Source organism: Rutidosis leptorrhynchoides, chromosome 4 (genome assembly GCF_046630445.1).
Source record: "Rutidosis leptorrhynchoides isolate AG116_Rl617_1_P2 chromosome 4, CSIRO_AGI_Rlap_v1, whole genome shotgun sequence".
NCBI lineage: Eukaryota > Viridiplantae > Streptophyta > Magnoliopsida > Asterales > Asteraceae > Rutidosis > Rutidosis leptorrhynchoides.
Genome location: NC_092336.1, coordinates 497,863,251 through 497,877,579, shown reverse-complemented (window position 1 = coordinate 497,877,579; position 14,329 = coordinate 497,863,251). Strand labels below are relative to the sequence as shown.

The window sequence follows — 14,329 nt, the reverse complement described above, 5'->3', positions numbered from 1 at the left end:
AATCATTTATAAAACCTGCATGTATTCTCATCCCAAAAATATTAGATTTTAAAAGTGGGACTATAACTCACTTTCACAGATTTTTACTTCGTCGGGAAGTAAGACTTGGCCACTGGTCGATTCACGAACCTATAACAAATATGTACATATATATCAAAGTATGTTCAAAATATATTTACAACACTTTTAATAAATTTTGATGTTTTAAGTTCATTAAATCAGCTGTCCTCGTTAGTTACCTACAACTAGTTGTCCAACGTTAGATGTACAGAAAAAAAATTGATATATATTATCTTGAATCAATCCACGACCCAGTGTATACACGTCTCAGGCTAGATCACAACTCAAAGTATATATATTTTTGGAATCAACCTCAACCCTGTATAGCTAACTCCCACATTACTGCATATAGAGTGTCTATGGTTGTTCCAAATAATATATACACATGGGTCGATATGATATGTCAAAACATTTGCATACGTGTCTATGGTATCCCAAGATTACATAATATTAGAATACATGTATAATACAATATAAGATAGCTAGGATATGATTAATATAGATTTGTTACCAATTTTCACGTTGCTACAACAAGAAAAATTATCCAATCTTGTTTTACCCATAACTTCTTCATTTTAAATCCATTTTGAGTGAATCAAATTGCTATGGTTTCATATTGAACTATATTTTATAAATATAAACAGAAAAAGTATAGGTTTATAGTCAGAAATATAAGTTACAAGTCATTTTTGTAAAGGTAGTCATTTCAGTCGAAAGAACGACGTCTAGATGACCATTTTAGAAAACATACTTCCACTTTGAGTTTAACCATGATTTTTGGATATAGTTTCATGTTCATAAGAAAAATCATTTTCCCAGAAGAACAACTTTTAAATCAAAGTTTATCATAGTTTTTAATTAACTAACCCAAAACAGCCCGCGGTGTTACTACGACGGCGAATGTCCGGTTTTACAGTGTTCTTCGTGTTTCCGGGTTTTAAATCATTAAGTTAGCATATCATATAGATATAGAACATGTGTTTAGTTGATTTTAAAAGTCAAGTTAGAAGGATTAACTTTTGTTTGCGAACAAGTTTAGAATTAACTAAACTATGTTCTAGTGATTACAAGTTTAAACCTTCGAATAAGATAGCTTTATATGTATGAATCGAATGATGTTATGAACATCATTACTACCTCAAGTTTTCTGGATAAAGCTACTGGAAATTAAAAAAATGGATCTAGCTTCAAAGGATCCTTGGATGGCTTGAAAGTTCTTGAAGCAGAATCATGACACGAAAACAAGTTCAAGTAAGATTTCCACTCGAAATAAGATTGTTATAGTTATAGAAATTGAATCAAAGTTTGAATATGAGTATTACCTTGTATTAGAAATATATATTACTGTAAATAAGAAAGATTTCTTGAGGTTGGATGATCACTCTACAAGATTGGAAGTAAGCTAGCAAACTTGGAAGTATTCTTGATTTTATGAAACTAGAACTTGTAGAATTTATGAAGAACACTTAGAACTTGAAGATAGAACTTGAGAGAGATCAATTAGATGAAGAAAATTGAAGAATGAAAGTGTTTGTAGGTGTATGGATTAGATATAAAGGATATGTAATTTTGTTTTCATGTAAATAAGTCATGAATGATTACTCATATTTTTGTAATTTTATGAGATATTTCATGCTAGTTGCCAAATGATGGTTCTCACATGTGTTAGGTGACTCACATGGGCTACTAAGAGCTGATCATTGGAGTGTATATACCAATAGTACATACATCTAAAAGCTGTGTATTGTACGAGTACGAATACGGGTGCATACGAGTAGAATTGTTGATGAAACTGAACGAGGATGTAATTGTAAGAATTTTTGTTAAGTAGAAGTATTTTGATAAGTGTCATGAAGTCTGCCAAAAGTGTATGAATACATATTAAAACACTACATGTATATACATTTTAACTGAGTCGTTAAGTCATCGTTAGTCGTTACATGTAAGCGTTGTTTTGAAACCTTTAGGTTAACGATCTTGTTAAATGTTGTTAACCCAATGTTTATAATATCAAATGAGATTTTAAATTATTATATTATCATGATATTATGATGTACGAATATCTCTTAATATGATATATATACATTAAATGTCGTTACAACGATAATCGTTACATATATGTCTCGTTTCAAAATCATTAAGTTAGTAGTCTTGTTTTTACATATGTAGTTCATTATTAATATACTTAATGATATGTTTACTTATCATAATATCATGTTAACTATATATATAACCATATGTATGTCATCATATAGTTTTTACAAGTTTTAACGTTCGTGAATCACCGGTCAACTTGGGTGGTCAATTGTCTATATGAAACCTATTTCAATTAATCAAGTCTTAACAAGTTTGATTGCTTAACATGTTGAAAACACTTAATCATGTAAATAACAATTTCATTTAATATATATATATATATAAACATGGAAAAGTTCGGGTCACTACATAGGGTTCGTCCTTCATGCATGACTAACTTGCATGATCCGATCCCTTCAACTGGAACTCTTGAGTTGTTTCCCACATAAATCCACATAGCTCCATGAGAAACACGCCGAAATTCTACAAAGGTGTCTTTGTCTTTAGCTACATGGTGTGTTGCTCCTGAGTCTACAATCCATAAAGGTTGAGATTCAGTTAAGAAAACAGAACTAGCAACACAAAGTTTGCTAATATAAGCATTGTAAGAATAAACCTTTTTAGTCTCAGGACAATCACGAGCAAAATGCCCTTTGTTGCCACAATTGTAGCATTTCACCTTTGCAATGTTCACCTTCATGGAGGGACGTGTTCCCTTACCACGATGATTGGTGTTTGGCCTTTTGTTGGACTTATAAGTTTCTTTGCCCTTATGGTGATGAAACTTGTGCTTATGCCCAAAAGCATTTTTAGAGATTGTCACCATATTCACCTCAGTGATTGACTTACCGGCCTCAATCCGATCTTCTTCTAGCTCTAAATGGCGCGCACAGTCCTCAAAAGTCTTGATGTTCTCATTGTGTGTGAGATGCATTTTCATTTGCTCCCAACTTTGAGGCAAGGAACGGATCATAGCTTGAACCTGTTGTTCATCAGTAAGAACATGACCTGCGTTTCTCAATTCACTTATCATGTTTGACATTTGTCTGACACGCTTTTTCATGGTATGATCAGACTTCTTTTTATATTGGTCAAACTTGATAGTGAGAGATCTTAGTTTGGTCACCGAGGTTGCACCAAACTTGTCAGCCAATGCTTTCCACATATCTTTTGCTAGTTCATACTTGCAAAAATCACGCATGATGTCATCATCCATGCTGCTCAGCAACGTAATGCGAGCAATGATGTTCTTACGTTTTCAAGCGATGTACACTTCAGCATCCCTTTTATGTTGTTCCGTATCACCCACCTCAGGTACTTCCATTGATTGAGTAAGAGCAACAAGAGCCTCTTGCTCTTCCAACACATATTCGAGTTTCATGCTCCATATTTCGTAGTTGTCACCATTCAACTTAACACCCTTGTTAAGTTCAGCAACAATGTTCTTTGATGCAGAAGCCATGATTGAATACTAAGTCATTATTAAAGATATTTATGCAAGGTTAGTTATATCCGTCCAAATATGCAATCGTCTTGCTACTATATTATTTTATTAATAATAGGTCATCATAGGCTATAGAGACAAAGGTCACTATGTTTCCAATTATCATCTATAAATCCTATTATGAAACCATCACTAACGCAATAATATATACAAGATTATAAATTTCAATAAATCCGAATTGGTACGACTTTCCGGTACCATATTTCAAACTTTGAAAACATTTTTTTTTATTTTATTTAAATGCTAGATTATAAAGATTTATATTTCACTTAGAAATATCACATTATGAATATGTATTAACTCGTATTGGTTACGAAAACCAAATGTTAAAAAATTATATTAATCGTGAATTAATATATGTATGTATCTTTTTTTTTCGGTTACAAAAACCATAATACTTTAAACATTTAACGCATGAACATGTGTTCGGTTACGAAGACCACACAATAATTAAGTATATTAACTAAACAAATTAATATAGGAAACGTCCATGAAACCCGAAAGAATATACATAGATCTCATAATATATCTCATCACATTGATGATTACAAAAAAGAACTCACACAGTAATATGATACACTTCATGCATTATAAACAAAAGACAATAATATATTGATTTTGTTTGCTAATTCTTTTCACATTCATGCCACTCTATATAACATACTCATATACATATCGAGGTATTATCAGGTAATCCAATAACAAGAAAGCGAATAAATAATAAAAAAAAATCACAATAAGTGTCTCAGGATGAATATTAATGAGTTCAATATGAAACACCTTATTAATATTTAATTACACCAATACATAGGGTAACATGATTATATGAAACAATAAAGATGCCAGTTTACATAAAAAACCGATACAATATTCATTAAGAAAATTGTAGAAACAAAGCACATTTGAGTTGCTACGAAAAAGCATTTAAAAATCATATACAATGATTATAATTACATCTAAGTTGTATGTGGAAGTATCCATTACATTAAGTTTCTTTTATTTGCTACGAAACAAAAAAAAAAAAAAAAAAAAAAATATGGATACATGATTAACATTTACTAACAACACATCAATATTTAATCATTTCTAAATATCCAAAATAACATGGCATGAAAAGTGTTATTCTGCATATCGTTATATTGGGTTTAGATCTATATTAACCTATAATAGATATTTATCTCATGCAATGCCAAATAACGAAAACAAATTATGTCTAACCGGGAAATAAACAACATGCTCGGATACCAATGTTGTATAAATATAAATTCGAGACATACCGAATACGAGCAACGGAAACGAGTATGATCGACGTTTAGATCACCGGTCGGGAAAGCAATCACCAATAGGAAGGCTTTCTAGTTTCACGGCCTAAGTTCCTTCTCCGGTTTGCAATGTTCCACTTGAACAACTATACTCACAATTTTACTACTTACTAGTGTATGATTTTCTCAATGATTTGTTGTGTGTTTCTTGTTTTTTTGTGTGTCTTACAAGAAGAGTTTAACTCTCTATTTATAGATACAAAGAGAGTACTTATTACCATGTACTACCAAAAGTACATAGTACTTATTACCTTTGTAAGTGTACTATCAAAGGGTAAATGGTACTTATTACCATTAGTGTACTACTCATTAATAGTGGGTCAAACGCAATGAGTTTGTGGGTGTACCACAAATAATTTCCAACAAGTAAGATGGTTGGTATGATTAGAATTCATGAGTATCCTTTGTGAATGGTTGATCATGTTGCTTTTAAAGATTTTGTTGTTAGTTTAAATCTAAATTTCAAAATGATAACTCGAAACACATTAAGGAGTGATATTTTGAAGATGTTTGAGTATGAAAAGATGGCTTTGAAGAAGTTCCTTGCAAATCATGATAGTCGAGTTGCTCGTACTACTAATATGTGGACTGCCTCTAATCAAAAGAAGGGGTACATGGCTGTTAAACTTATTTTGTTGACAACGAATGGATATTGCGAAATCGCACTCTTATGTAACTAAAACTGATGTTACTTGTCTTTTTATTACTGAAACTATGTTTTTACTTCACACTTTATTTTTTATTTATTTATTTATTTTTTTTTATCTATTTCGATTGTAATTTTTTTGCATGATAGGTTTTCTTATGTGCCTTGTCCACATACAAAGGATGTTCTTGCAGCTTTTCTAATGGATTGTGTGTATGAATATGGGCTGGATAATAAGCTTTCATCGGTAGTTTTGGATAATTGTAGTACAAACGATGCAATGATAGATGTTATCAAAGGAAAATTTGATGCACAATCTGTTATCTTGGGTGGAGACTTCTTGCACATGAGTTGTGATGCACAATCTCTTGTTAGTAATTTGTTAAAGCATGAGATACATCTGAATCATGAATGATCTGATTTAGAAGCCTGTTCCTTATAATATGTGGCTACTATTAATTTTGAACATGTTACATACATACGTATAATAACATGTACCATTTGTTTCATTTTCATTTAAACATCTTTAACTACAAAGTAATTTTTCTAGAACAATATAATCCAGTAGTATGTTGTTTTAATGCAGTTCCCTTTATAAAAGTCTCATTTGCCAATGCTTCTCTGTTTGAAGATTCAGACAATCATTCACCTAATAGGGTAGCTGTTGATGAGGAATTTATTTTAAAGCATTATACAACTTTCAAAAAATAGAAAATAATATATTTCATGTGTTTGATCATTTGTTTTTCTTTCTAATATAGTATGAAGGCAATGATGTTTATATGATCAACGACTTTTGAGGTTTGAATGTGATATCAAGTAATCAAGAAAGTGTGCAAGGGGCTTGTTATCAATACTTCTAGAAATTTATAACGATATCTATTGACTTGGTTGTACATGTTAGTTAGAACATCGACTTTTGGTTGTATAAGTTGCTAAGTACTATGACTTTTGATTGTACAAAGTGGAACCAAGTAACTTTTGATTCTACAAGTTTCAAACAAACTATGACTTTTGATTGTCTTAAGTTGGAACAAATTATGTAATGGTGGTGATATGAGTTTGTATGCATTTACATGTTGTTGTACTTTTGTAAAAAATTTGTATGGATATGGATGTTTCACTCATTAATCCGCTAAACCCAATGGATATAGATATGAAAGGATGAATTAAAATTAGATCAATATGAATATGGATATGAAAAATTAAATGAATATGAAACACCCGGTCCATATCCGATCCATTGCCATTCCTAGCTGTAGTAAACCCCCAAATTCGTTCTTTCATACTGATATGTTCTTACTCAAAATATACCATAATAAACTTTCGATGAATCAGATTTATGTAACTTGCAACCACGATGTAGTAACTCGCGATCGCGAGTTGCATCGGAAACTGCAGATCAGATTTTTACTTCTTCGCACGTTTGAACTATTCACTTGAATGATCTTTTCAGGTGGAATCTTTATCAAAACCATCAATAAACTTCACTATTCATCTCTTGAACCATTTTACTAATTTTGCTTGAAAACGAACATTTCATTTTTAAATCAACTTGAAATTAAGACCTTAGAATCCAATATTGCGTGTATAAATATGAATAATTGGCGCAATGTTTTTTTACAACATTGGTGCATGGACTTGAAAAAAGAGTGGGGTCTCTTCCTTTTTGCTATTTATTTATTCCCTTTAGAATTAGAATTAGAATTAGAATTAGAATTAGAATTAGAACTAGTCCGGATCCAGCCCGCGCGATGTGGCGGAGGCTTTCGGCCTGTTTATTCATATTTAACGTAGCGTTGTGTATTTACAGAGGGGAAAACGGCCCATGTAGCGTTGTGTATTTACAGAGGGGAAAACGGCCCATGGCTTAAGCGCCGTTTTAGATGTCGTTGTCTTAAGCGTTTTTGAAAAAGTGTCCGTTTCGAACGTAGTTAGTTTCGTTCTGTTCATAAAATTTTTTCGAGTGTAACGGTGATGTCGGAAAAATTAAACTTGAGGCGAACAGAAAGATACGGGCTGTCGTTGTGTTAAGCGTTTTTTAAAAAGTGTCCGTTTCGCGTATATTTAGCCCCCTTGGGTTTGTGAGACTTTTTCTAGTTGAACGGTGGTGTTGGAAAAATTTAACTCGCACCGAGCGAGAATATATGACCCGTTATGAATTCGGAGAAATTAGTTTATTTTATTTTAATAAAATTATATGTTTATACTTTCTACCCCTGAAAAAGTGTAAACTTGAGGGCTGTTGTGTAAATTGAGCTGAATTTGAGGGACCGATTGTAGTGTGAACGCAAACTCAATACTACAATCCGAATCAACTGAAACTACACATTTAGTCATGGGTTTTAGTATATAAGGGTTAATGAGCCGAATTTGAGGGACCGATTGTAGTGTGAACGCAAACTAAAAATTACAATTTGAATCAACGGAAACTAAACATTTAGCCATGGCTTTAGTATATACGGGTTAATAGAAAGAAATTGGGAAAATGACATCAAAATGCATTGAACTTTCATCAAAATCCTATTGTATGCATTCAACTTTCAAAAGTCCTATTGTATGCATTCAACTTTATATTTTCTCCTATTGTATGCATTCAACCTGTTATAACAGGTTACCTTCTAGGTCACTTTCTAAATATTTACATCTTTAATCTCTCATATTTGTAAATTCTAATTTCATTAGTCCTTCTGTTAAACAAAACATTTATATCTTTATACATTCATCATCTTCATCTTGTCAGGAAATGCAAGAGCGTATGAAACAAAAGCAGCTAGCTCACTCTGATTAGTATCGCCAAAAACACCCTTCAACATACCCAGCCTCTGAAACAATAGAACAATAGACAAAATAAATAATATATATATATATATATATATATATATATATATATATATATATATATATATATATATATATATATATATATATATATATATATAGTGAATCAATCCATGGATAAGCACTAAATGGGGCACAAACTGGATAAGTAAAATTTCAAATTTAAAAAAAAAAAAAAAACGATCCTTTAATATGCAAATAGAAGAAAACGAAAAAATTTTAAAAAGTTTTTGAACAAAATCATTCGAAAATCGATGATGAATGGTAAACATCAATCATTCGAAAATCATTTGAAATTTTTTTTTTCGGCATCAAGATCACATGAAAATATGAACATTTAGAAGAGACACTTCGTGATGAATGTTATTATATAGGCGGGAAAACGATCGACAAAAATAACATTCAAGATAATATTGTTCGTGAAGAATATGAACGTTTTTTTTCCATGTTTTGTGAAGTAAAATTTAGCCCGATTTAGAGTTTAGGGTTTAGGGTTTAGGGTTTAGGGTTTGGTGTTTTGGGTTTATTTCATAAACCCAAAACACCAAACCCTAAACCCTAAACTCTAAACCGTTCGTGTTAAAAACTCAATCTAAATCCTAAATATAAACCTTAAATCTAAACCCTAAACCCTAAATTTCTAAACCCTAATATCTAAACCCTATAAACCCTAATATCTAAATCCCAATAGCTAAAACCTCAAAATACGTTCGAAAAACACGATAATTGTTATATATTACTTCTTCGAGCATTTTTCCGCCAAAATATAAACATTTATCACAAAGTGTCTCTACTAAATGTTCATATTTTCATCTCATCTATAATGTTCGTGAACAAAGTTTTTTCAAAAAACGAAAAAAAAAAAAATTTTGCTTCCCCCCGAATGGTTACTTCCCTCTTGATCCTACCAATATATATATATATATATATATATATATATATATATATATATATATATATATATATATATATATATATATATATATATATATATATATATATATATATATAGTGGTAGGATCAAGAGGGAAATAACCAATCGGGGGGAAGCGGGGGAAGCAAAAACTTTTTTTTTCGTGTATATATATATATATATATATATATATATATATATATATATATATATATATATATATATATATATATAGTGGTAGGATCAAGAGGGAAGTAACCAATTGGGGGGAAGCGGGGGAAGCAAAAACTTTTTTTTTTCGTTTTTTGAAAAAAATTTGTTCACGAACATTATAGATGGGATGAAAATATGAACATTTAGTAGAGACACTTTGTGATAAATGTTTTTATTTTGGCGGGAAAACGCTCAAAGAAGTAATATATAACAATTATCGTGTTTTTCGAGCGTATGTTGAGGTTTTAGCTATTGGTGTTTAGATATTAGGGTTTATAGGGTTTAGATATTAGGGTTTAGAAATTTAGGGTTTAGGGTTTAGATTTAGGATTTAGATTGAGTTTTTAACACGAACGGTTTAGGGTTTAGGGTTTGGTGTTTTGCGTTTATGGAATAAACCCAAAACACCAAACCCTAAACTCTAAATCGGGCTAAATTTTACTTCAGAAAACATGAAGAAAAAAAACGTTCATATTCTTCACGAACAATATTATCTTGAATGTTATTTTTATCGATCGTTTTCCCGCCTAAATAATAACATTCATCACGAAGTGTCTCTTCTAAATATTCATATTTTTGTGTGATCTTGATGCCGGAAAAAAAAATTCCAAAAAAAACGAAAAAAAAAAATTTTGCTTCCCCCCGATTGGTTACTTCCCCATTGATCCTGCCCCTATATATATATATATATATATATATATATATATATATATATATATATATATATATATATATATATAGGGGCAGGATCAATGGGGAAGTAACCAATCGGGGGGAAGCAAATTTTTTTTTTTTTCGTTTTTTTTGAATTTTTTTTTTCCGGCATTAAGATCACACGAAAATATGAACATTTAGAAGAGACACTTCGTGATGAATGTTATTATTTAGGCGGGAAAACGATCGACAAAAATAACATTCAAGATAATATTGTTCGTGAAGAATATGAACGTTTTTGTTTTTTTTTTCATGTTCTGTGAAGTAAAATTTAGCCCGATTTAGAGTTTAGGGTTTAGGGTTTAGGGTTTGGTGTTTTGGTTACTTCCCTCTTGATCCTACCACTATATATATATATATATATATATATATATATATATATATATATATATATATATATATACTAGTTAAAGACCCGTGATTACACGGGTTTGATAAAATAATTCTTTTTAAAATGAACTTTTAATGAGCAGCACAAGTATATTAGTAGCAATTGTAGTGTTACCAATTTCAGGTGCCAAGTCTCGGTAGAATTGCAAGTGGCAATATATATGAACATGAGAGATGGTAAAAAATTCAACAATTATATACGTATACATGAATCTAAAAAATAACAAATACGTAGTATATAATAATGTAGTATATAATAAAGTCATTTTTTATATCGATTATAAATCCATTAAAGAGGGACACAAACGTGATATAGATCAAAACATATATGCAAGTTATCAGGTCTTCTCTTTGAATCTTTCTATCTCTCCCCATCTTCAAGCCCCAACTATCATCCTTGAATCATGATCAAACCATAACTACAGAATGAACCACGAATTTGATCAGAGGCGTCTTTGGGCATAGGCAACATAGGCAACCGCCTAGGGCCCAAAAATTTAAAAGACCCAAATTTTTTAATACATATACAATTGTCGAATAGTTAAGTAAATAAAATAAAATATTGTCGAATAAATATTTGATAATAAAAAAATTTGTTACGGCATTCTTGAAAACTTCTTTAGTATTGATAATTTTAATATAATCATTTTATCCCTATTAAAAAAATTTAACGTGTATTAGGACCTATTTTTATTTTCGCCTAGAGCCTCTAAATTGTAGAGACGGCCCTGAATTTGATCAAACAGTATAATTATTGAAAAATCCAAACAAATCACAACGACATGGCCACCAAAAACTTTAAAATATTAACATTTCCTAACCAAAATATTCCACATTTCGACATCATAATCATAAACAGGACCCATGACATTATTTAAATCACCTAAACATAGTTTTATCACAGTTTGCATTCATACATACAATACATGTCATGTTCAATAACTGAAGAAAAAAACGGTATAGAATTCAAATAGTTATTCAAGTAAATCAACCCATGACATTATTTTTTTATGTTGGGTCATTATTAGAACTTTTTTGCCAAAATTGTATATTTAAACTAAATCAATTCTAAACGAAATTTAAAAAGTATATAGATAATTAAAGAAATTTTGACCCATTTGAGCATTTAATATCCATAAGGATAAGGATTAGTCCACTTTAAAAGCTATCTATCACCATTTTTAAGATTTATAGTTATCAACTTTGTATCATTACAAATTCTAAGCTACATAGTATTGAATTGCTAGAAAAAATTCATAGTTTTGAATTGATGACAAAACTGAGTAACCAACAACATAAAGCTCTATCATCAACTATATATATCATTACATCTATAAGAATTTGATTACCAGAGATGTATAAGTTTAAATTGCTCTAATATAACTAATGAAAATACTTAATAGAAAGGGAACTCATCGGCTTACAGTCCCATAGTAACCCAAATTATTCATCACTCTTGTAATCACATAGCTTTTCTCATATGCTAGTAGCAAGTCCAGAATCAGCTATTTGGCGTTTCATCAAACAATTAATTTACTATGCATGCAATGCAATTATACAAACTCATAACAAATGATCAAAATATGTATATGGCGATTCATCATCTTTATCCTTCGAACACCATCATCATCATCCACTTGAAAATTTATGACGACATCATTAAAAAAAGATATAAGTGTTATCAAGCTGTCGGAAGTAAACATCAAAATGAAAAAAAAGTAGAAGAAGCAAAACATGTATCATAGAAATCATACCGAATTTTTTTTTTCTCGGACATTTCATCAAACACCTTATGCGCACCGGAGAATCACCATTTAACGCTAACTTTCGCATCCACATCAATCTTAAACAAAGGTACATGCAATTATCCTTAAGATCCAAGCAACAATAGATTGAATGCCATATACATCCTCATTAAACACTTTCAACTCTGTAACATCGTTCATATATACGAATCATACATGTAAAAGTATACATCCTGTCCATGTGTCAATAGCAAATTAAGATAGAATCAGAATCCAAACAAAAAAAAATTGATTAGAAAAAAGAAGATAAGAATAGATAGAATTAAAAGTCGGAATCCAAATAATTTACAGTACCTCTTAAAAATTACTCCGTATAAACTTTTTTTTTTTTTTTTGGAGAAGATAGAGAAAGATGAATAATGAATTGTTTGAACAAAATTCAAATTTAAAATTATGAGATACAATGAGAAGATAAGAATAAACTTTGTGATGTAGATTCGGACTCAAGTATTACACGAGCCACAAATGTGGAAAGGTTGTGTCAGGCCATCATTTGGCCTATGATATTTGAAGACTTTTTTATAAGCATGAAAGATGAGAACAATAATTTAAAATGTGGGATTGGATAGAAAGATGCCAAGGAAGAAAAGAAATACGTAAGTTGGTGGTGGAGAGTATTAAGTCAAGGCAATTGAGATTTAGTTTCTTAAAATATAATATTCTATGTTATCTTCTATTTTTATCTTTTATTTATATTTATCTTGTTTCTTAAACTTAATTGGTCCGTATTAGCCTATATATATTATCCTTAAGATGGTAAAAGGGTAGAGTTGATTTTGATATTGAATAAAAAGTTGCAAGCCTTTAGGCTTTATTATTTTGGGCGTATAACAGCCATTGTTTGGCTTTTGTTATTTGCTTACAAAATAACAATCAATTGTTATTTTTCTGTTTGGCCACGTTTTGTACATTATTTGGTATCAGAGCTCAGGTTTTGGCCAAACAATGTTTCGTGGAGGTTATCGAGGAGACTATCGCAGAACCTCCGAGCGAGGCAGCGATGGGGATAATCGTAGACTCGCCGAAAGAGGCAACGAAGATCCTCGAGACGCAGAAATTGAGCGATTATATAAGCGAATCGCCGAGTTGGAACTGAACCAACAACGATTCCCTGAGCAGTACGATTTAGAACGAATCGATTCAGAAACCATCTATGATACCAATGGTGAGGATGGAGTATCCATCTATGATACTGAACCCATCTATGATACAGATGGTGATGATGGAGAATCCCTTTATGATACCGAACCTATCTATGATACAGATAGTGAAAATGGCATTGAAGTGGAGGTGGAGACAGAAAACATGGGTGTCTTGGTTGGGCCATATGTTCGTTGCGAGAAGGTAATTGAAAAAGATACAAAAAATTTTAACGTTGAAGGTGTAATTGATGTTGTAGACTCGAGGACGAGTCTATTCGAAAAAGGGGAGAATGATGTAGATTCGGGCTCAAGTATTACACGAGCCACAAATGTGGAAAGGTTGTGTCAGGCCATCATTTGGCCTATGATATTTGAAGACTTTTTTATAAGCATGAAAGATGAGAACAATAATTTAAAATGTGGGATTGGATAGAAAGATGCCAAGGAAGAAAAGAAATACGTAAGTTGGTGGTGGAGAGTATTAAGTCAAGGCAATTGAGATTTAGTTTCTTAAAATTAAATATTCTATGTTATCTTCTATTTTTATCTTTTATTTATATTTATCTTGTTTCTTAAACTTAATTGGTCCGTATTAACCTATATATATTATCCTTAAGATGGTAAAAGAGTAGAGTTGATTTTGATATTGAATAAAAAGTTGCAAGCCTTTAGGCTTTATTATTTTGGGCGTATAACAGCCATT

At 31.0% G+C, this 14,329-nt stretch overlaps 1 long non-coding RNA gene across 1 annotated transcript; it reads right to left on the bottom strand.

The window, feature by feature from the left end:
- Window positions 1-11,919: 11,919 nt before the first annotated feature.
- On the bottom strand, window positions 11,920-13,065 carry LOC139844718 (uncharacterized). Its single transcript, XR_011758078.1, has 3 exons — window positions 12,779-13,065; window positions 12,434-12,657; window positions 11,920-12,315 (listed from the first exon to the last, which is right to left on the bottom strand). It is a non-coding gene; the product is annotated as an uncharacterized lncRNA (long non-coding RNA).
- Between the last annotated feature and the right edge of the window lie 1,264 nt (window positions 13,066-14,329).